At 47.7% G+C, this 19,741-nt stretch overlaps 14 non-coding genes across 14 annotated transcripts; all 14 read left to right on the plus strand.

The window, feature by feature from the left end:
* The first annotated feature begins 94 nt into the window (after positions 1-94).
* trnag-gcc (transfer RNA glycine (anticodon GCC)) lies at positions 95-165 on the plus strand. Its single transcript has one exon. It is a non-coding gene; the product is annotated as a tRNA-Gly (tRNA).
* Positions 166-548: 383 nt separating this feature from the next.
* On the plus strand, positions 549-619 carry trnag-gcc (transfer RNA glycine (anticodon GCC)). Its single transcript has one exon. It is a non-coding gene; the product is annotated as a tRNA-Gly (tRNA).
* Positions 620-827: 208 nt separating this feature from the next.
* Positions 828-899, plus strand: trnaq-uug (transfer RNA glutamine (anticodon UUG)). Its single transcript has one exon. It is a non-coding gene; the product is annotated as a tRNA-Gln (tRNA).
* Positions 900-1,001: 102 nt separating this feature from the next.
* Positions 1,002-1,072, plus strand: trnag-gcc (transfer RNA glycine (anticodon GCC)). The gene has a single exon. It is a non-coding gene; the product is annotated as a tRNA-Gly (tRNA).
* Positions 1,073-1,284: 212 nt separating this feature from the next.
* On the plus strand, positions 1,285-1,356 carry trnaq-uug (transfer RNA glutamine (anticodon UUG)). The gene has a single exon. It is a non-coding gene; the product is annotated as a tRNA-Gln (tRNA).
* A 101-nt stretch (positions 1,357-1,457) lies between these two features.
* On the plus strand, positions 1,458-1,528 carry trnag-gcc (transfer RNA glycine (anticodon GCC)). Its single transcript has one exon. It is a non-coding gene; the product is annotated as a tRNA-Gly (tRNA).
* Positions 1,529-1,911: 383 nt separating this feature from the next.
* On the plus strand, positions 1,912-1,982 carry trnag-gcc (transfer RNA glycine (anticodon GCC)). The gene has a single exon. It is a non-coding gene; the product is annotated as a tRNA-Gly (tRNA).
* Positions 1,983-2,191: 209 nt separating this feature from the next.
* On the plus strand, positions 2,192-2,263 carry trnaq-uug (transfer RNA glutamine (anticodon UUG)). Its single transcript has one exon. It is a non-coding gene; the product is annotated as a tRNA-Gln (tRNA).
* A 101-nt stretch (positions 2,264-2,364) lies between these two features.
* Positions 2,365-2,435, plus strand: trnag-gcc (transfer RNA glycine (anticodon GCC)). The gene has a single exon. It is a non-coding gene; the product is annotated as a tRNA-Gly (tRNA).
* Positions 2,436-2,645: 210 nt separating this feature from the next.
* On the plus strand, positions 2,646-2,717 carry trnaq-uug (transfer RNA glutamine (anticodon UUG)). Its single transcript has one exon. It is a non-coding gene; the product is annotated as a tRNA-Gln (tRNA).
* A 101-nt stretch (positions 2,718-2,818) lies between these two features.
* Positions 2,819-2,889, plus strand: trnag-gcc (transfer RNA glycine (anticodon GCC)). The gene has a single exon. It is a non-coding gene; the product is annotated as a tRNA-Gly (tRNA).
* A 382-nt stretch (positions 2,890-3,271) lies between these two features.
* Positions 3,272-3,342, plus strand: trnag-gcc (transfer RNA glycine (anticodon GCC)). Its single transcript has one exon. It is a non-coding gene; the product is annotated as a tRNA-Gly (tRNA).
* A 209-nt stretch (positions 3,343-3,551) lies between these two features.
* trnaq-uug (transfer RNA glutamine (anticodon UUG)) lies at positions 3,552-3,623 on the plus strand. Its single transcript has one exon. It is a non-coding gene; the product is annotated as a tRNA-Gln (tRNA).
* Positions 3,624-3,724: 101 nt separating this feature from the next.
* trnag-gcc (transfer RNA glycine (anticodon GCC)) lies at positions 3,725-3,795 on the plus strand. The gene has a single exon. It is a non-coding gene; the product is annotated as a tRNA-Gly (tRNA).
* Positions 3,796-19,741: the final 15,946 nt, after the last annotated feature.

A 19,741-nucleotide genomic window follows, 5' to 3' on the forward strand; every position in this document is an offset into this window, starting at 1 on the left:
TGTTCTCCGATCGATGTGGAGACTTTTCTGTAAGTCACATATTCCCTGGCCACAAAAAGGAGAAAGCAGGACCTGCAGTCAGGGCCCTGGCAGAGCATTGGTGGTCCAATGGTAGGATTCTCGCCTGCCACGCGGGAGGTCCGGGTTCGATTCCCGGCCAATGCAGCCTTGCTTCGTCTTGGCCTAAAACTTCCACAAAATGTGGTTGGCCATAAAGGGCACATTCACTGATAAAAACCTAAGCACAGATGACTCGTCGAAAACTGTCCCTGACCAGCTATGTGGGAAAGTAGAGAGACAAAGTCCTCGTCTTACCACCTTTCTCTCAGGAAAGTGAGACACAGCGTTTTCAACTAATCCACCTTCTCACAGTGCAGGTTCCAGGATGTAATGGTCAGCACTCTGGAGTTTGAATCCAGTGATCCGAGTTCAAGTCTCGTGGATCCCCATGTATTCATCTGCGATCGATGTGGAGACTTTTCTGTAAGTCACAAATTCCCTGGCCACAAAAAGGAGAAAGCAGGACCTGCAATCAGGGCCCTCGTAGAGCATTGGTGGTCCAATGGTAGGATTCTCGCCTGCCACGCGGGAGGTCCGGGTTCGATTCCCGGCCAATGCAGAATCGCTTGGTCTTCGCCTAAAACATCCACAAAATGTAGTCATGAAGGGGACACTCACTGAAAAAAACCCTAAGCATAGAGGACTTGTCGAAAACTGTCCCTGACTAGCTGTGTGGAAAAGTAGAGAGACAAAGTCCTGATCTTACCACCTTGCTCTCAGGAAAGTGAAACACGGCATTTTAGACTAACCAACCTTCTCACAGTGCAGGTTCCATGGTGTAATGGTCAGCACTCTGGACTTTGAATCCAGTGATCCGAGTTCAAGTCTCGGTGGAACCTCATGTCCTCTTCTGCGATCGATGTGGCGACTTGTCTGTGAGTCACTTATTCCCTGCCCACAAAAAGGAGAAAGCAGGACCTTCAATCGGGGGCCCTCGTAGAGCATTGGTGGTCCAATGGTAGGATTCTCGCCTGCCACGCGGGAGGTCCGGGTTCGATTCCCGGCCAATGCAGCCTTGCTTTGTCTTCGCCTAAAACTTGAACAAAATGTGGTCATAAAGGGGACACTCACTGAATAAAAACCCTAAGCACAGGGGACTTGTTGAAAACTGTCCATGACCAGCTGTGTGGAAAAGTAGAGAGACAAAGTGCTGGTCTTACCAGCTTCCTCTAAGGAAAGTGAGACACTTCTTTTTTTTTTACGAATTCACCTTCTCACAGTACAGGTTCCATGGTGTAATGGTCAGCACTCTGGACTTTGAATCCAGTGATCCGAGTTCAAGTCTCGGTGGAACCTCATATCTTGTTCTCCGATCGATGTGGAGACTTTTCTGTAAGTCACATATTCCCTGGCCACAAAAAGGAGAAAGCAGGACCTGCAGTCAGGGCCCTGGCAGAGCATTGGTGGTCCAATGGTAGGATTCTCGCCTGCCACGCGGGAGGTCCGGGTTCGATTCCCGGCCAATGCAGCCTTGCTTCGTCTTGGCCTAAAACTTCCACAAAATGTGGTTGGCCATAAAGGGCACACTCACTGATAAAAACCTAAGCACAGATGACTCGTCGAAAACTGTCCCTGACCAGCTATGTGGGAAAGTAGAGAGACAAAGTCCTCGTCTTACCACATTTCTCTCAGGAAAGTGAGACACAGCGTTTTCAACTAATCCACCTTCTCACAGTGCAGGTTCCAGGATGTAATGGTCAGCACTCTGGAGTTTGAATCCAGTGATCAGAGTTCAAGTCTCGTGGATCCTCATGTATTCATCTGCGATCGATGTGGAGACTTTTCTGTAAGTCACAAATTCCCTGGCCACAAAAAGGAGAAAGCAGGACCTGCAATCAGGGCCCTCGTAGAGCATTGGTGGTCCAATGGTAGGATTCTCGCCTGCCACGCGGGAGGTCCGGGTTCGATTCCCGGCCAATGCAGAATTGCTTGGTCTTCGCCTAAAACATCCGGAAAATGTAGTCATGAAGGGGACACTCACTGAAAAAAACCCTAAGCATAGAGGACTTGTCGAAAAACTGTCCCTGACTAGCTGCGTGGAAAAGAAGAGAGACAAAGTAGTGATCTTACCACCTTGCTCTCAGGAAAGTGAAACACTGCGTTTTAGACTAACCAACCTTCTCACAGTGCAGGTTCCATGGTGTAATGGTCAGCACTCTGGACTTTGAATCCAGTGATCCGAGTTCAAGTCTCGGTGGAACCTCATGTCCTCTTCTGCGATCGATGTGGCGACTTATCTGTGAGGCACTTATTCCCTGCCCACCAAAAGGAGAAAGCAGGACCTGCAATCAGCACCCTCGTAGAGCATTGGTGGTCCAATGGTAGGATTCTCGCCTGCCACGCGGGAGGTCCGGGTTCGATTCCCGGCCAATGCAGCCTTGCTTTGTCTTCGCCTAAAACTTGAACAAAATGTGGTCATAAAGGGGACACTCACTGAATAAAAACCCTAAGCAGAGAGGACTTGTTGAAAACTGTCCATGACCAGCTGTGTGGAAAAGTAGAGACAAAGTCCTGGTCTTACCAGCTTCCTCTAAGGAAAGTGAGACACTTCTTTTTTTTTTACGAATTCACCTTCTCACAGTACAGGTTCCATGGTGTAATGGTCAGCACTCTGGACTTTGAATCCAGTGATCCGAGTTCAAGTCTCGGTGGAACCTCATATCTTGTTCTCCGATCGATGTGGAGACTTTTCTGTAAGTCACATATTCCCTGGCCACAAAAAGGAGAAAGCAGGACCTGCAGTCAGGGCCCTGGCAGAGCATTGGTGGTCCAATGGTAGGATTCTCGCCTGCCACGCGGGAGGTCCGGGTTCGATTCCCGGCCAATGCAGCCTTGCTTCGTCTTGGCCTAAAACTTCCCCAAATGTGATTGGCCATAAACGGCACACTCACTGATAAAAACCTAAGCACAGATGACTCGTCGAAAACTGTCCCTGACCAGCTATGTGGGAAAGTAGAGAGACAAAGTCCTCGTCTTACCACCTTTCTCTCAGGAAAGTGAGACACAGCGTTTTCAACTAATCCACCTTCTCACAGTGCAGGTTCCAGGATGTAATGGTCAGCACTCTGGAGTTTGAATCCAGTGATCTGAGTTCAAGTCTCGTGGATCCTCATGTATTCATCTGCGATCGATGTGGAGACTTTTCTGTAAGTCACAAATTCCCTGGCCACAAAAAGGAGAAAGCAGGACCTGCAATCAGGGCCCTCGTAGAGCATTGGTGGTCCAATGGTAGGATTCTCGCCTGCCACGCGGGAGGTCCGGGTTCGATTCCCGGCCAATGCAGAATTGCTTGGTCTTCGCCTAAAACATCCGGAAAATGTAGTCATGAAGGGGACACTCACTGAAAAAAACCCTAAGCATAGAGGACTTGTCGAAAAACTGTCCCTGACTAGCTGCGTGGAAAAGAAGAGAGACAAAGTAGTGATCTTACCACCTTGCTCTCAGGAAAGTGAAACACTGCGTTTTAGACTAACCAACCTTCTCACAGTGCAGGTTCCATGGTGTAATGGTCAGCACTCTGGACTTTGAATCCAGTGATCCGAGTTCAAGTCTCGGTGGAACCTCATGTCCTCTTCTGCGATCGATGTGGCGACTTATCTGTGAGGCACTTATTCCCTGCCCACCAAAAGGAGAAAGCAGGACCTGCAATCAGCACCCTCGTAGAGCATTGGTGGTCCAATGGTAGGATTCTCGCCTGCCACGCGGGAGGTCCGGGTTCGATTCCCGGCCAATGCAGCCTTGCTTTGTCTTCGCCTAAAACTTAGGGCTGAGATGGGGTTTCCGGAAACAAATGAATGGGTTAGAATTGGAATCCGTCCTCGGATGGGGCTTTTGTCCTGCGGTGGACAACATCCATTCATTAGAATTGAAAGATGGAAGCTGGAAGCTGGATTCCGGAAACGTGTTTCCGGACACTGTATCCCAAATGTAGCTTAGCATAGTCAGTGAATCGGCCTCTGGGGGGCGCTGTCGCTCCACCCTGGCCCTGGAAACACCCTGGCCCCCCGCCCCCCTCCCCCAGACATGGTTTCCGGAATGTAAGTCCCCACTTGTAAAAACTTCTAAACACACAATGGGGGTCCCCTGGCCCCCTAGGGCCCCCCCCGGACTCAGTTTCCGGAATCTAAGTCCCCACATGAAAAATTTTCTAAACGCACGGGGGGCCCCCTGGGGCCCCCCCGGGGCCCCCCCCGGACTCAGTTTCCGGAATCCAAGTCCCCACATGAAATTTTTTTCTAAACGCACGGGGGGCCCCCTGGGTCCCCCCAGATCTGGTTTCCGGATTTGGGCCCAAATTTTTTTGTCGACTTAATTTTTGCTTTAGAACCCAAAAAAACAAACTTTGCGGGGAAAGGTCTTTGAGAGCCATGATGTTTCGTTTGAATCGTCTCATCAGCCCGAGCGCGTGGAACTTAACGGAATCTTTCTACGACGTTCCTATCCGATTCCGCGGCCCGAAAGGCTTTTCGGGCCTACGGCTTCAAAAAATAAGCAAAATATTCGTAAAAAATCAAGTAAAGGTCGTAGAGAGATCCGCGAGGATGCGTTTGAATCGTCTCGTCGGCCCGAGCGCGTGGAACTTTACGGAATCTTTCTACGACGTTCCTATCCGATTCCACGGCCCGAAAGGCTTTTCGGGCCTAGAGCTTGAAAAAATAGGAAAAATATTCGTAGAAATTCAAGGAAAGGTCGTAGAGAGACGTGCGAGCATGCGTTGCGATCGTCTCGTCCCCCCGAACGCTAGGACACCTCATATAGGTCTCTAGCCCGTTCCTGGCCAGATTTGACCTTTTAGGCCTCCGGGTCAGTCGCAAGTGTAAAAGGACTCGCGGAATCGCAACCGGAAGTCCCCGCGACTCCAAATTCGGCGGGCTACCTGATTCGAAACTTTTTGCGTCGTCCGCGAATCCGCGCGACCTTTCCTTCTAGGAGTTTTTGAACTCAAGGTCGTAGAGACTCGGGACCCAGACGGGCACGTTTCTCGCCCCCAAATTAGGTTTACGCGTCGTCCGCGAAGCCGAGCGAACTTTCCTTCTACTAACTTTTGAACGCAAGGTCGTAGAGAATCGGCACCCAGACGGGCACGTTTCTCATCCCCAAATTATGTCAAATTAATAGTTTTATGACGTTTGAGTCGGTTTGAGTTTTTGGAATCGGGGCCCGTGGGGAGGCCCCGGGGGGGGGGGCCCAGGGGGCCCAAGGTTGCGTTTAGAAAATTTTTACAAGTGGGGACCTACGTTCCGGAAACCGAGTCCGGTGGGGGAAGGGCTACGGCCTGGGGACTTGTCTTCGAAAACTTTCCAAAACCTAAATCCCAACTTCCCCAGCTTTCCAGAAAGGGAGTCTGGGCCTACGTCTGCCATCGGGGAAAGGTCAAAGATAGAGTTAGGGGACTGAGAAATGACTTTTGGATCGAAGAAAGTTGAAGCTTTTTCCTTATTTAAACGTCGGGGGAAGGTAGCAGAGAGTCCCGCGCGGTGCCGTTTGAAGCGGGGCGGAACGACGGACGCGTAGATACCGACGGAATCTTTCTACGACGTCGCGTTCCAAAATGGCGGCCGGTAAAGCTTCCCTTTTCGCGTTTTTTGAAAAGGAAACAAAACCCTTTGTAAAAGTCGCAAATAATTTTTTCCAGAGCCGCGAGCGGGTGCGTTTGATTCGTCTCGTCGTCCCCGACCGGGGGAACTCGTCGTTTCCCTCCGAAAAGTTCCGTCGCCCGATTGGCCGGGGGGTCACGTGGCGTTACGCCCCTTTGACGGGCCCTAATCGGATCAAACGCGGCACGCGTAGACAGCCCCGACCGAGACGAAACGGGAAACGCTTCCCCGAGGTCTCTAGGACGTTCCTACGCGAAACGGCGGCCCGGCAAAAACGCTTAATCGATCGGGGGCAGGGAGATCAAAAAACGGCGATTAAACGGCGAGGGAATGTCGTAGAAAGACACGGGAGGCGCCGTCGGAATCGGACGGTCCCCCGAACGTTTTTTTGATATCCCGCGTCGCTCTACGACGTTCCCTTCAAAAGATATCTCAAAAAAGGGCTAAAAATCTGAAACGGAGGCAGTGAATTCTGCCAGGGAAATTACTAGGCCGGTTTGAAAACTCTAGAAAAAATGGAAAATCTCGAGGAAAGGTCGTAGAGAGAAGCGAGAGGATGCGTTGGAATCGTCTCTTTGCCCCGAGCGCGTCGGCGCTCCCGCCGTCTTTCTACGACCTTCCCATCCAAAATGGCGGCCCGAAACGCACCCGATTTAACCCTCTCGGCGCCACAGGTTTTTGCCCAAAACTGATGATTTTGACATGTTATAGCTGTGGCTTAACATGGGTAATAGATAGAGCCTGACAATTAATGAGACAAATATTGAGGATGACCCAAAGTTTATTTTGGGAGTAAATTATCCCATCTAATTTGCATATTATGACGTCATATGGTGTCGGCCATTTTGAATTTATAATGAGTTATTGGATATTTTTGCATATTTTCAAAATATTTTTAATTTATCTAATTTAATTTATAAAACTTCCCCAGACACCTTCACTATTATGTTCTGTGAATACATTTTGGTCTAGAAAGCAATAAATTGTACACTAAAAGTGTAATTTGTAACTAATATAGTGCAACAATGTAGCATAGTGACAAACACAAGTGAATGGACGGTTTGCCGTTTTTGCCTGTAGGGACTGGTCTATGAAGGTGACAAGTTATTTTTTAGTGCATGGACACCCTTCACAGCAATGCCCAGCATACAGATTCTATCCACACTAGGGGTATTATGTGCATTTTGTCCATTTGTGTGTCTTTGAACCAAGTACAGCAGGCCTACAGTAGCCTACAGTAGGCCTGTCAGCGTACACCCTGAAGGACTCTGGGTATGGGCTACATGTCTAAAACTTGTGCACAATATCTATTCAAACCCCAGTGTTACATTTACTGATATACAAATGAGTGATATAAGGAAAGTGTGTGTCTGTGTGGGTGTGTGGGGGGGGGGGGGGGGGTTGGTTACCTAGCCTATATCGCCCATGTCTTTCTGATGCACCAAACCCCAGCTGGTTATCACACTTTTTTGTTGCAAATAGACTCAGTCAGGTCGCAATTGGACATAATTATTACTATTATTATATCATTAGAATAGCATTGCTATTTATTTAGACCTGCAGTCGGCAGGAACAGTGTCGAGTAGCGTGAACTATAGCTCCCGTTTTGCACCGAGTAGAATGCTCTCACTCCATCCCCACTGTTGGCAGGAATTATGCGCGCACTTCTTTTGTCTTCATTTACTTTTCTACTTAGTGTACAAGCTCTTCTACAAACATCCTGGACCACACTGTCAACCCTCCAGATGATGAATATTGACTCTGTAATAGGCAAATTACGACGCGTTGCATCATCCCCCTGTCGTTGCAATGAACGTCGCCAGCATAGCGACAGTATAGCCTACAAAGCAGCATGACATTACCTCGCATCTCGATCGGAAAAAACCTTCCCTTCCTCAATATACAAGTCTCCTGCAGAAACGAACACATCTATTGTGTACTTACAAGTGAATGAATGAAGGGTTTTCTTGTTACAGTCCCCATGATCGACGAATAGGCTGTCGATAGTTTCCTCAGGCAACAGTAACATGGGAAGTAAAAACGCGGCAGAAAATACACTCCTGTTTGCATATTACCTCATTTAGGGGCGAAATATATGATGAATACATTTGTACAATCATGACAAGTTACCATTTGAGTGCATTTGGTCGTTTATTCAGTAGAATTATCCACGTAATGTCACTACAAGGCTGCTTCCGTCTTTCGCGTTGTTTCACATGGGAGAAGCTACTTCCGCAATGTCCGAGGTTTGTAGTTTTGTAGTTTTCTTAAACAAAATACCATATAAGGCGTCCCAATGTGTTTAGAACTGAAGTACTACATGTCTGCCACCCAATGGAGTGGAAGTTGAACTACATTTGATATCCTATTTGAAAAAAACGGCCGTTGTAATCAATACGGCATCTCGTCGACAAAAGTCGCCTGTGGCGCCCAGAGGGTTAAATAATAATTAAATAATTCCCCAAAGTTCGCAGCAGGAACGTCGTAGAGAGCCGCGAGAGAGGATGCGTTTTAACCGTCTCGAAGCCCCGAACGCGAGGCTGGGTCTGGTTTTTCGTTTTCGTGAAAAAAAAGAGGTGTTAGGGACTCGGACATGACTTTTGTCTTCAGAATGGGCTTCTGGAAACAAAAGAAAAATCAGGCCTCAAACGCCGAGGGAAGGTCGTAGAGACGCCCGAGCGGTGCCGTTTGAAGCGGCGCGTAACCGCGGACGCGTGGAAACGGACGGAATCTTCCTACGACGTCGCGTTCAAAAACGGTCGCCAGTAAAGCTTCCCTTTTCGCGTTTTTGAAAATTAAACAAATTTATTCGTATAAATTCAAGGCGACGTCGCAGAGAGCCGCGAGAGGATGCGCCGGATTCGCGTCGTCGTCCCCGACTAGGGGAACTCGTTTTTTCCTTCTGAAAAATTACGGGGGCCGATACGCTACACCTAAACCCGCTTTGACGTGCCCTAACCGGATCAAAGGCGGCACGGTCAGCTAGCCCGGACCGAGACGAGACGGGAACAACTTCCCGGAGGTCCGTAGGACGTTCCTACGCGAAACCGCGGCCCTTAACGGAGGATTATTACGCGTTTCCGGAAACCCCGTCTACTGTAAATAAGGTCGCAGAGACACAAATGAGGATGGGTTTTTATCGGGGCGGCACCCCGAACGCGTGGAACTTTTTGGAATCTTTTTAAGACGTTCCTATGCGAAACCGCGCCCCTAAACGCTTTTGAGGCCTAGCTCTTTGAAAAATTACAAAAAATATTCGTAGAAATTCATGGCAAGGTCGGAGAGAGACGTGTGAGGTTGCGTTTTAATCGTCTCATCCCCCCGAACGCTAGGACACCGCATATAGGTTTCTAGCTCGTTCCTGGAACGATTAGTCTCGAAAAAGCGTTTTCCCATTCATTTGAATGGAGACTTTTGGAGGGAAAAAAAGACAAAGTCCCAGAGCCAAAAACGCCCCCAGGAAATTTGTCAGGAGTACGTTTCAGGTCATTTGGAGTCTATCGGTATAGGTTTGGATGAACTTTTTTCGGGACCAACTAAGAAATTGTTTCCCATTGAATTGAACTGCGTTTCCGGAAACCATGTCTTACTGTAACCGAAGGTCGTAGAGAGACAAACGAGGATGGGTTTTTTATCGGGGCGACGCCCGAACGCGTGGCGCTTTACGGAATCTTTCTAAGACGTTCCTATCCGATTCCGCGGCCCGAAAGGCTTTTCGGGCCTAAGGCTTCAAAAAAAATAAGCAAAATATTCGTTAGGAAATTCAAGGAAAGGTCCGTCCGCAAGAAGATAACAGATAGGATTGCGGTTTGAATCGTCCGGTCGGCCCGAGCGCGTTGGAACTTTACCGGAATCTCTTTGATTACGACTTTCCTAATCCGATTTCGCGTGGGGCACGGCCCGAAAGGCTTTTCGCGGCCTATGCGCCTTGAAAAAAGGATTAGGAAAAATATTCGTAGAATTCAAGGAAGAGGTCGTTGTAGAGAGACGCGACGCAGAGCATGCGTTTGCGATCGTCTCGTTCCCCCCGACGACTAGGACACCGCATACTCGGGCTCTCTAGGCCGTTCCTGGCCAGATTTGACCTTTTTAGGCCTCTAGGGTCAGGCGTCTACGTGTAAAAGGTACTCGCGGAGATCGCCAACCGGAAGTCCCCGCGATCGCCCTAAATTCGGCGGGCTACCTAATCGGAGGGCTGCCGAAGACTTTTCGCGTCTTGCCGCGAAGCCGCCGCGAACAGACCTTTCCTTCTAGGAGTTTACAGAACGCGAAAGGTCGTAGAGACTCTAGGGACCCAGGACGGCGAGTTTCTCGGCCCCCGAATTATGTGTAGAGCGGTTGTCCGCGAAAAGCCGCGCGACGACTTTCCTTCTACTTTAAACTTTTGGTGAACGCAAGGTGTAGAGAATCGGCACCCAGACGGGCACGTTTTCTTCATCCCCGAATTATGTCAAAATTAATAGTTTTATGAACCGTTGAATGTCGGTTTTTGAGTTTTTTGGGAAGGCCCCGGGGGGGGCCCAGGGGGCCGCAAGGTTGCGGTTTAGTACATTTTTACAAGTGGGGACCTCTAAGTTGTCCTCGGACACGTTAATATGGGAGGGCCATCGGGGGGGGCCCAGTGGCCCCCAGCCGTTTGCGGTTTTAGAAAATTTTTACAAGTGGGGGGACCTCGAAAAAGCGATTTTCCATTCATTTGAATGGAGACTTTTGGAGGGGGAAAAACAACCTAACTTTAGAAAGCAAGGTCGTAGAGACTCAAGGGACCCAAGTCCGGCGTACTTGTTCCTTGACCAAAATTATTGCCATGGATGCGGAAAGCATCGCTGAGTCTGCTACGAACGTACCGTTCCGGAGATATTAGCGAAAAAAGCGTTTTCCTTTAATTTGAATGGAGACGCTTGGAGGGTTAGGTTGTGGTTGTAAAGGGAATGCTATGACACTAGGGAACGTTCCCATAGAGGGTTTAAAATCCAGTTGCGGTGCATGCCGTGTAGCAACAGTTTACAGTTTGAAATTAATTACTCTGTATTCTTGCTTATAAAGCTTCTCACCCTAAAAAAGATATCCATAAAGAATGCCACCTTTCCACCGCCGCAGAAGCGATAAATGATGGCGTTATTAATAGAAGAAAGAATAAATGAGAAAAGAGAGCTAAAAAGGATAAAAAGGATGTTTCCACCCGGACGAGGTGGACGCAGACAGAGAAATTGAGGGAGAGATACAAGAGGGACAGTCACATTGGTCTCTAGGGGAAAAAAAAACAAAAAACTATAACAAAAGCCAAAGTGGGACGAAATGGATTAAAAGTTTATGTTAAGGGATGGGCATGATGGTCGATAGAAAATAAAAACGACCCGGGGTGTAAGGTTTTGAGTAAGTTTTTGGGTATGGGGTTAAAGGTAAGTATGTGGAAATAGGTATATAAGGAATAAAAAAGGGAAGGGTTAGGGTTTTGGGTTAGGGTTAGGGTTCGGGTTAATCGAAGATGGGTTCCCTAGCGGATGATAAAAATAAGGTTGTCCTCTCCGCTACGGCTGTGTTTATAAAACCAAGAGACCTACTAAAGATGTCTGTTATGATTTTCCCTTGACCTTGTGGGGGTTACTAAACGAAGGCAGAGTAAAAGTGTACGGTAAACAGGTTGTTTATGTCCCGAATTTTTACAAAGGTAAGTGATGTTAGAGAGGGTAGTCCTTGGTTTAAAGGTCATTATGTCTTTCTTTTTTTTTTTTTTTTTTTTTTTTTTTTTTTTTTTTTTTTTTGTTTTTTGGGGAGCAAAAACTTATAAATTTTTGGAGGAGTTTTGTCGAACATCAGGTGTTGGTTACCCCTGAGAGCTTGGACACAAACCCCCTGTTTAAAGAACTGCCCCTCATGTCATGTAGTTCATGACCAGGAAATGGTAAGTATGTGATTGCCAGACCCCCAGTACCCTTGTTCAGTATTGTATGTTTAAAGAGCTTACCATATGGTTGTTTTCTCTATCAGAAAAAACAGTTGAAGAAAGAGGTTAAAACAGGTCACGGAAGAAATGAATGATAGAGACATTCTTTCTTTATTTAGAGTTAGGTATCCCAGTTGAAGGAGTTGTTTTGTGGATTGCCATCTCATAGGAATAGGATCGCGGTTGGTTATAAGTATAAATAGGAATAAATAATCACCACAAATAAATAAATAGAGTTAGATAATTTTTTATATATATATATTGTTGAGGAAAACCACTCAACATTAAAAAAACGCAAAAAAAATTTTTTAGAACAAGGACTCTAAGTAAGGAAAAAATCAAACCAAATACTAACCACTTAAACACTGGGGAAAAAATGTCGAAAGAAAAAGCAAAATAGGAATCAAACCTTAAAACCCACCCACAGACACCCACACATAGTACATTAAAGAATTTATTAAAATAATATGTAAATAAATATGATAATTATTATTAATTATATTTATGACATCAATATCATTAAGACACGACAAATAAAAAAAAGTGGCTCCTTTCCTCTCTTCTCCCCTTCTCTTAGAGGGTAAAATAAAAGGACAAGGGGCTTAATCGGGATGGCAATCGTAGTGCTGGATATATGTTTCGGAATGGGGGCTGGCGCCGATCCTTTAAGGGTGTGTTAAAGAAGAGAGAAGGGGACCCCGGGAGGGGAGGAAGAGAGAAAAAACGAGAGAGAAAGAAAGAGACGAGAGAAGACAAAGAGAGCTGTGAGAGGAGAAATGGTAACGGTAGACTGTCTGGAGGAAAGTGTTGTTATTTGTTATGGGAAACAAGATAATGTAGGTAGCAGCATTGTGGTAGCTATTAGCTACTTGTTACAAGTAACATTTTAGATAAGAATGGAGGTGGTTAGATCTAGTCGGACATAGGTAGGTGGAGACGGGATATTAGGGTGTTTGAGAGAAAGACCGGTGAAGATAAAAAGAATGAGCAAAGGGGAGCGAGATAGTATGAGGTGTGTGTGTGGAAACGTTGTATGTGTGGTGATATGCTAAGGAGGGGTAAGCAAGGATAGGTGTAATCTAGCATTGTGGGCACCGAGGCAAAGTAGTGGTTGTAGGGAATGTATAGTGTGTATGCAGGGGGCAGCCAAAAAAGGAAAAAAATAAAAAAATGAATAAAAAAAAACTAGGTTGTGTGTTAACAGTGCCAGCGCGAGGTCCAACGAGGGGGCAAGTGGACTCATTTTGAGTATGGGGAGTCAGCGTTGCGTCATCAAAGGCTGTTGTTTTAGCCCATGGGGCAGATGTTCGGAGGGGCTTTAAATCACAGGATCTCGTTGCGGGTTCTAGTTTTTATAGACCAAAACGGGGGAAGATTCTAGGCCCGAAAAAATGACCTGTTTGAGGAGTAATGCTGGGAATTGGTCGTATAACGACACTAGTCTTTCGTCACCGGTAGGTCTGTGGTTAAGATGTTGTTTGGCCCTAGTGAGCAGCGTACTACCAGTTTCTCCCACATAAAGCTTGCGACATTGTTGACATTCAATGCAGCTCATACTAATTAGAGGTATTCAAGGAGAGGGTCTGGTACAACAGGCTTACCTTTTCCACTGTGGAATGTTAAAGGCGTACTTTATGTGTGTTGAAGCTGGGCAGCGTGTTATCAATTGTCAGTACGTACATGTGATTTCGGACGAGAACGCAGTTTCGTGTTGTACAAGATATCATGGAGGTTGGCGGTTGCGGTTAAGGGCCTGTTTAATAAGCCTGTATTCGGCAGTTCGGGAAATCTGTCGCGTCGCATTGAACATTCTCAAGAGGTGTCTTCTAAAACGTTAAAAGTGCCGTGGCGTTAGTGATTACGAGGTGGGACAATAAGTTGGTTGGGTGGGCCTGGCGATGTATTTGTAAGCGTTGGGATTCGTGCGCAAAGCTTGTTGTCATTTCACGCTTGACTTGAACGAAGAAAAGCGTTGGTGGTAACCCCTTGGGTAAGCGCTCGAAATAAAATGCGTGTGGCTTTCAGTTGTTGAGGGGAAAAGGGCAAACTTTATGGAATCTAATTAATAGGAGCCTTAAATACGGCCTTCTGAAGTGTGTGTGGGTGGAAGCTTGTTTGTGTAGGAGGGCATGTCTGACAGTCCTTAAAGAATACCGCGTCGCAAGCAAGCGACGCGGGCCCCCTGTGGCGGTTAGTTGAAATACCACAGTATCCAAGAAATTTTATTTCTCCTTTGGGTTTTGTATTTTGAGTTTGATTTTGGGTGACTGGCTATTTAGGTGTCTATAAAACGTGGAAGTCTTCTCACTGTGCGGTCCAGCACAAACCAGATATCTAGGTAGCGTTTGGTATACTAATGGAATTTGATACACATTGAGAGAAAGCTTCTTCTTCCATCTCGCCAGATAGATATCGGGTGTTAGGATTGGCGGAGTTACTTGCGGGCCATGGCCGCAGCGCATAACTGAGTGATACTTGCCCATGAATTCAAAATCATTTTCGTCTCGTGCTGGTAGAGGTTCTGATGATATGCGGTTTTGGTTGCTGGGGTGCGGGGTACATGTTAACGGTACTCTGTAAGGGTCTTTAGGCCAACTCAGTATCGATGTTGGTGTAGAGGGATCCGGTCAAATCCACCGTAAATTTAAAAAAACTAACGGGTGGGCCATGTATACTGGTTATCTCCTCCACAAAGGAGTACGTTGTCCTTCCCATAGATGGGGTGCTTATGGGAAAGGGGATTAATAAAAAAGTCAATGAATTCAGCAATTTGTATGGACTCTGATCCGCAGTCGCTCAACGATGGGTCTGCCCTTGGGGAGGACATGAGGAATCGTCCACCGACTACGGGGACTTGTGGATTTTAGGTTAGGAGGTTAGAAATTGTCTCATTCTAGGTTCGGGGGGGCGTTTATGTATTAAATAGAGGCGTGTTTTATGCTAATGATGCCCGCGAAGGAGACATGTTGTCTACTTCTAAGTACGATACGAGGGCTATCTGTGGTTTCAACCTGCATGGGTTCTACGAGGGGCCAATATAATAATCGGGGGGCCGTCAGTGAGTGTCGGTGGGCCTTACCATCAGATAATGATTGTCTATTTTGTAGACTAATTGTCCGCCTTTATCGGCCGGGCTTAAAAAATGATCTTCTTGGTTGCAGGCCAACTGTTTCAACGCCTTACTCTGATGTACTTGTTATGTTTATGTTTTTTTCAGACTGTACGGAACAGGTTCCTCAAACGCCTCCCTGTCCCTCCGGACTAGGGCCCTGACGGTGGAGCAGATGGAGTGGCACTTGGGTTCCCACTTAGAAGGTTCTGTGAAGGGTTGTTGTTCGCCAAAACCTTTTCGGTAGTCCAAAGTGGTCGAGGTTTTTGAGAGCCTATGATATAGTGACGTCTCTCGTGGGCTCAAACCGCAAGTTCTCTCGTGGGGTCGGGACGAACGTTGGGACTTCTCGAGAGGGAGGGTCTCTCTGCACGTCAGATCGGCTGAATGCAGAGCACAAGTTGGTGACGTTGGCTCATCAGAGTTGTGGGGCTCGACCTGACGGTCCTCAGCCCCACGGTTAGTTTAAACACTGCAGCAAGAAGCAAACATGTGAGGGCGGTGTATGGGGCGTCCAGTGATAGCCGTCGTTCGGACGCTAAAATAGAAGTGGTCATCTAAAAAAAGGGCAAAAACGGGCAAACGGTTCTCATACGAAATTGCGTTGAGGCCTTAAGGGATTCTTTTTGGGTTTCTGTTAAGAGCGGCGGGAGGAGAGAAATCTATCAACGGGATATAGTGTCTTAGCGAGGGAAATGCATCCTGAGCCGTTTTTAAAAGGCTAAGGTGGGCTTTTTCAAAGTCATTTCTAGATTGGATTTAGGCCCGGTTGTTGAGGCCCACCGCCAAAATGGTACGCGTTTTTTAACGCGGGGTTCGGTGCGGCCAATCTTTTCGCCAGTTCATTCACGGGTCGATATGGCACGGGTTCCCCCCGGGTAGCTACACCTGGCACCGGTGAGTGTTGGAACGGGGGTATGCGACTTTGATTTGAGTCGCCTAGAATTAAAAACGGGTTGATTACATTAGGTGCGCCAAGCGTGTGTTTTTTCTATTCGTGTTCGGGATGTTTCGAAACGGTTGCCTACGTAGGAGGTGTCGGGAGTATTCTCAAAGCCTCGATTTAAGTGGCCGAAATGGTAAGGGGGGGGCTTAAAAAGGGGTGGGGGTGGTTTCAGGAGGAGGGGGCCGGGTCTGGTTGGGGTTGGGGGTCATTGTCGCGGGGGGGTTGGGAAGAAGGGAGGGAAAGATGAGGAGCGAGGAGGGAGGGGAGCGCGTAAGGGTGGGCGGTAATGGAGAGGCGATAGGGCCGAGCGTGACTTGGATCGCCACCCCGCACTGTGAGGGACCGGGTAGTGTGCGTTGTGGGCCCGTACGGCCACGTCGCGGTGAGTGTTGAGACGGAGTGTAACGTGTCTCGTTGTGTCTGGTGTGTGCGTGTGGTGCGGTTAGGGGAGCGGGGTGTTGAGGTTGGGTGTTGTCGCCAAGGTGTTATGGTGTCTTGGGTGGTGTCTAGGTGTACGCTTGGTTGGCGTGTGTAGCGGTTGGCGGCGCGTGGCGCCGGCGTTGGAGCGTCCGCAGGGGGCTGCGGACCGACGCGGGTCACCGGTAAAGTGGATTTCAAGCTACTACAACAATCGTTGGCTCCCTGTTAAATGGAGGGGGTCGATGCGCGGTCCGAGCGAGCCAATGGTTGTCATCGGGGTCAAGAGCTGTGGGTGGGGGGGGAGGAGGAGGAGGAGGGTGGGTAGGAGGATGGGGGGAGAGATGGCGGGGAGAGGGAGGGTAAACAAAGAGGGGAGGGGGGAGAGGAGGGAGGTAAGCGTTTTTTTTTCGAGGACTTGGGGCTTTCGCTGTAGGTGGTACAGGGGGGCCCGGCTCTTGTCTGTATCGCGGAGAGTGGATGCGACAGAAACCGAGGGGTCTACGGTGGAGTCGTTCGCAGTAGCGTTGGACTGTTGGGAGAGGAGATGAGTGCTACTTACGTCTGAGAAGACTGAGGCTACTAGACTAGCGGTCGGTAAGTATAGCGTGGGGGGTGTTACTCAGAGGTATATTGTCGTTTTCCTCTGTTGTGGTGACCTGGGGTCTCTTTGTTGGGGGGTGTCTGTTTCCTCTTTGGGGTTTGGAGGCAACACGAACCGGGTGCGAGCAGGGGCCAGTGAAACGGGGTTGTCGGACGACACGGTGGGGCCTGCGGCAGAGGGTGACGTGCGTTGCCTGAAAAGAGGACGGCGCCAGGGGAAGCAGCCTGAGTACGATGCGGGACTTGTTCACGCTGCGTGTCGAGCGTGGCAGGGAGGAATGGGAGAGGAAGAGGAGGAGAGTGGAGGAGGGGGAGGGAGGAAGGAGAGCGGTAAGTGGAGGGGTGGGGGTTGAGGGGAGGCGTAGGTACGGAGTAGTACGGACCGGGAACAGGGTTGGGTTTCAGGGTTTTCAGGACGAGTCCGAGGGTAGTGGGGAGGACACACCTCGGCGGGGAGCGGATAAGTGTCGTAAAGAAAGTTCATTGAGGCGTCTCTAACGAAAGAGCTGGGAAACTTACGGCCGTACCTGTTCTTAAGGACCAGCGTATGGCCCTTTTTCGAGGGAGGCAGGTTGAAGAGTGTCGGAGGTCGCGGCGTATCAGCCTCCGCTACCTGTTGATTTAATAATGCTCACTCAGAGCCATTAGATTTTGTTCCAATCCTAACCAATGAGTGATACGCTTACGGGTTTCTCTCGTTTGTGGATTGGGGGCGGCAGGTTTTAATAAAATTGCACAGTTTGGCCTCACTTTCCTGGGCCATGCCATGCCAGCGGGACAGGTGTTTTGTCCTTAAGGCATTTTCGATGATTTCTAATGGATGAATCGTCTATGTAATAAGTGGAAATAGTTTTTAGTTTAGATTGGTGGCCGGTTTGGAGGTGTTGCTCTCCTCACAGTCCCGCCGTGGCTCCCGTTTCAGGGGTCAAGGGGGGCAAAGCGATTGAAGGGCTGGGGGAAAGACCACACCACATACGCGAAGGGGACTGCGGGTCATACTGAGCATAGGGGGAGAACAAAGGAAAAAAAAAGAACAAAACAGAGTGAAAGTGAACTGGGACTAAAACTAAAAATGATAACGCGTGTAAGATCGGTCCAGGGCTTTCGAGACTAGGGCAAGCAGTTTGTTATTTATTGCTAAAATGCCAAGACAATTGTAGGTAAATGAAAAGATTTCAAGTTTCAAGGCTAATTTGCAATGTGATGTGTGTGTGGATGTGTGTGTATGTGTTGTGTATGCGGGTTAGTTGTATGCGTGTGGATGGGTATGCGTGTGTGTTGTAGTGCGTGTGTGTGTCTGTGGGAGTTGTGTGTGTGTGTGTGTGGTGTGGTGTTGTGCTTTGTGTGTGTGTGTGTGTTGTGTGTGTGTGTGTGGTGTGTGTGTGTGTGTGATGTGTGTGTGTTGTGGTGTGTTGTGTGTGTGGTGTGTGTGGATGGTGTGTGTGTGTGGTGTGTGTGTTTGTTTGTGTGCGTTAAGAGAGTATGTGTTAGTCCGTATCAGTTAGGGGATGCAAAATACAATATCATCAGGTAGATAAGGTAAATTGTCCCAGGACTGTTATGAAGGAGATTACATTACTAATATCTCAAGAGGTCTAAAATAGAGTGGAAAGTCCTTAAAGAACTGGGGTTCTAAAAGGGACCTAAAATTCTCGTACAAGTTAAAAGAAGAGTCTAATAGAAGATAGGAGTGGGGGAATATAGGAATCAAACAAAAAAGAATTAAGAAAAAAAAAAAAAAAGAAAAAAATGGGAGTAAATATAGAGTGGGGAGGGGGAGGGAGAGATAGCTCAGTGATGTTAAAGCGAGTAACATACGGAAAGGGAATATACTGACAGGGGCTTAAATCCAAAAACTAAAGAATATCCGGAGGGCCTTAAATGAAAAATGGGTAAAAAGTTAAATACTAGGGTCAAAAACAAAGTGATTAACTCACATGTGATAAATGTAAATGTATTAATAATAGGGGTATGGGGTAGAAAAGTAAAAAACCAAAAAATGATAATCAGAGGGGCAAACGGAAACAAAAATAAGGAGATAATAACTAAAGTGACCAGTTAGGGGGCGATGGGAGGGAGTTAAATAGATGGAGCAGGCTTAAAGATAGCTGATGAGGAGTGATGGGGGGATTAGAAAGAGAGTGGAGAGGAGTGCTAGGGACAGGGCGCTAGACATACAAAATAACAAAAGGGTAATAGGTAACGGATATGGGGGCCTCGGAGGGATAAAAATAACAAACCAAATAAAAGTTTAAACAAACCAAAAAATACAACCTTAATATGAAGAATACCTCCTGTGGTACAGGCTCCTTTAAGAATTTCAGGAAATTGAAAAAAAAAATAAGCATAAATAGCACACGGTTTAAAATTTTATATGAGGTAATTTTTCAAAAAAAAGCTTAAAGATAAAAGAAATAGTCAATGTCAACCTTAGTAATGGGTAGATAAAAAGAAAAGAAAAAAGTGAGCTCACTTTAGAAAATACCTTGGTTCGGTTTCGATGTTGTGGAGGCTTGGAGGGAGCTGTGCGATTGCTCTGACTTAGGATCGGATCGTTGGTTGCAACATCGTTGGCCGGCTTTTGTAGAACAAGGATAGTGGAGATGGTTGGGGAAAAGGAGATGGCGTAGGGTGAGGGATGGTGAAGGTTGGGAGATTTGGGCTTGGGTTGGGAGGGGTGGGTACTGGAGTTTGAGAACGTAGATCTTTCTTTCTGTTCACAGGGAGGCGCTCCAGTGATGGATTTTCACCAGTGCCCAGCAGCGGTTCGAGGATCCAGGATCGGATGTTGAGCTACTCCAGTGGCTCCGGGTGGGGACATGGAGGGGAGGACGGCTGAGGGGCCTAGGTTCTCCTTTGTTCCAAGGCCGCCAAGCCTCGGTGATGGAAGTTCACAAGCGCTTAGATGTATAATCCACAGGCCCCATAAAAAGCGAGGGAGGTAAAAGGTGTAGAAAAAAATGTGGAAAAAAGTAGCTCTAAAGGCTTCGGTGTATTTTAAATTTTACCACCCATTCTGGGTTGTAGAAGGGTGAACATAAAAAAACAAATTGGTGTAACTA

Source organism: Engraulis encrasicolus, unplaced genomic scaffold (genome assembly GCF_034702125.1).
Source record: "Engraulis encrasicolus isolate BLACKSEA-1 unplaced genomic scaffold, IST_EnEncr_1.0 scaffold_247_np1212, whole genome shotgun sequence".
NCBI lineage: Eukaryota > Metazoa > Chordata > Actinopteri > Clupeiformes > Engraulidae > Engraulis > Engraulis encrasicolus.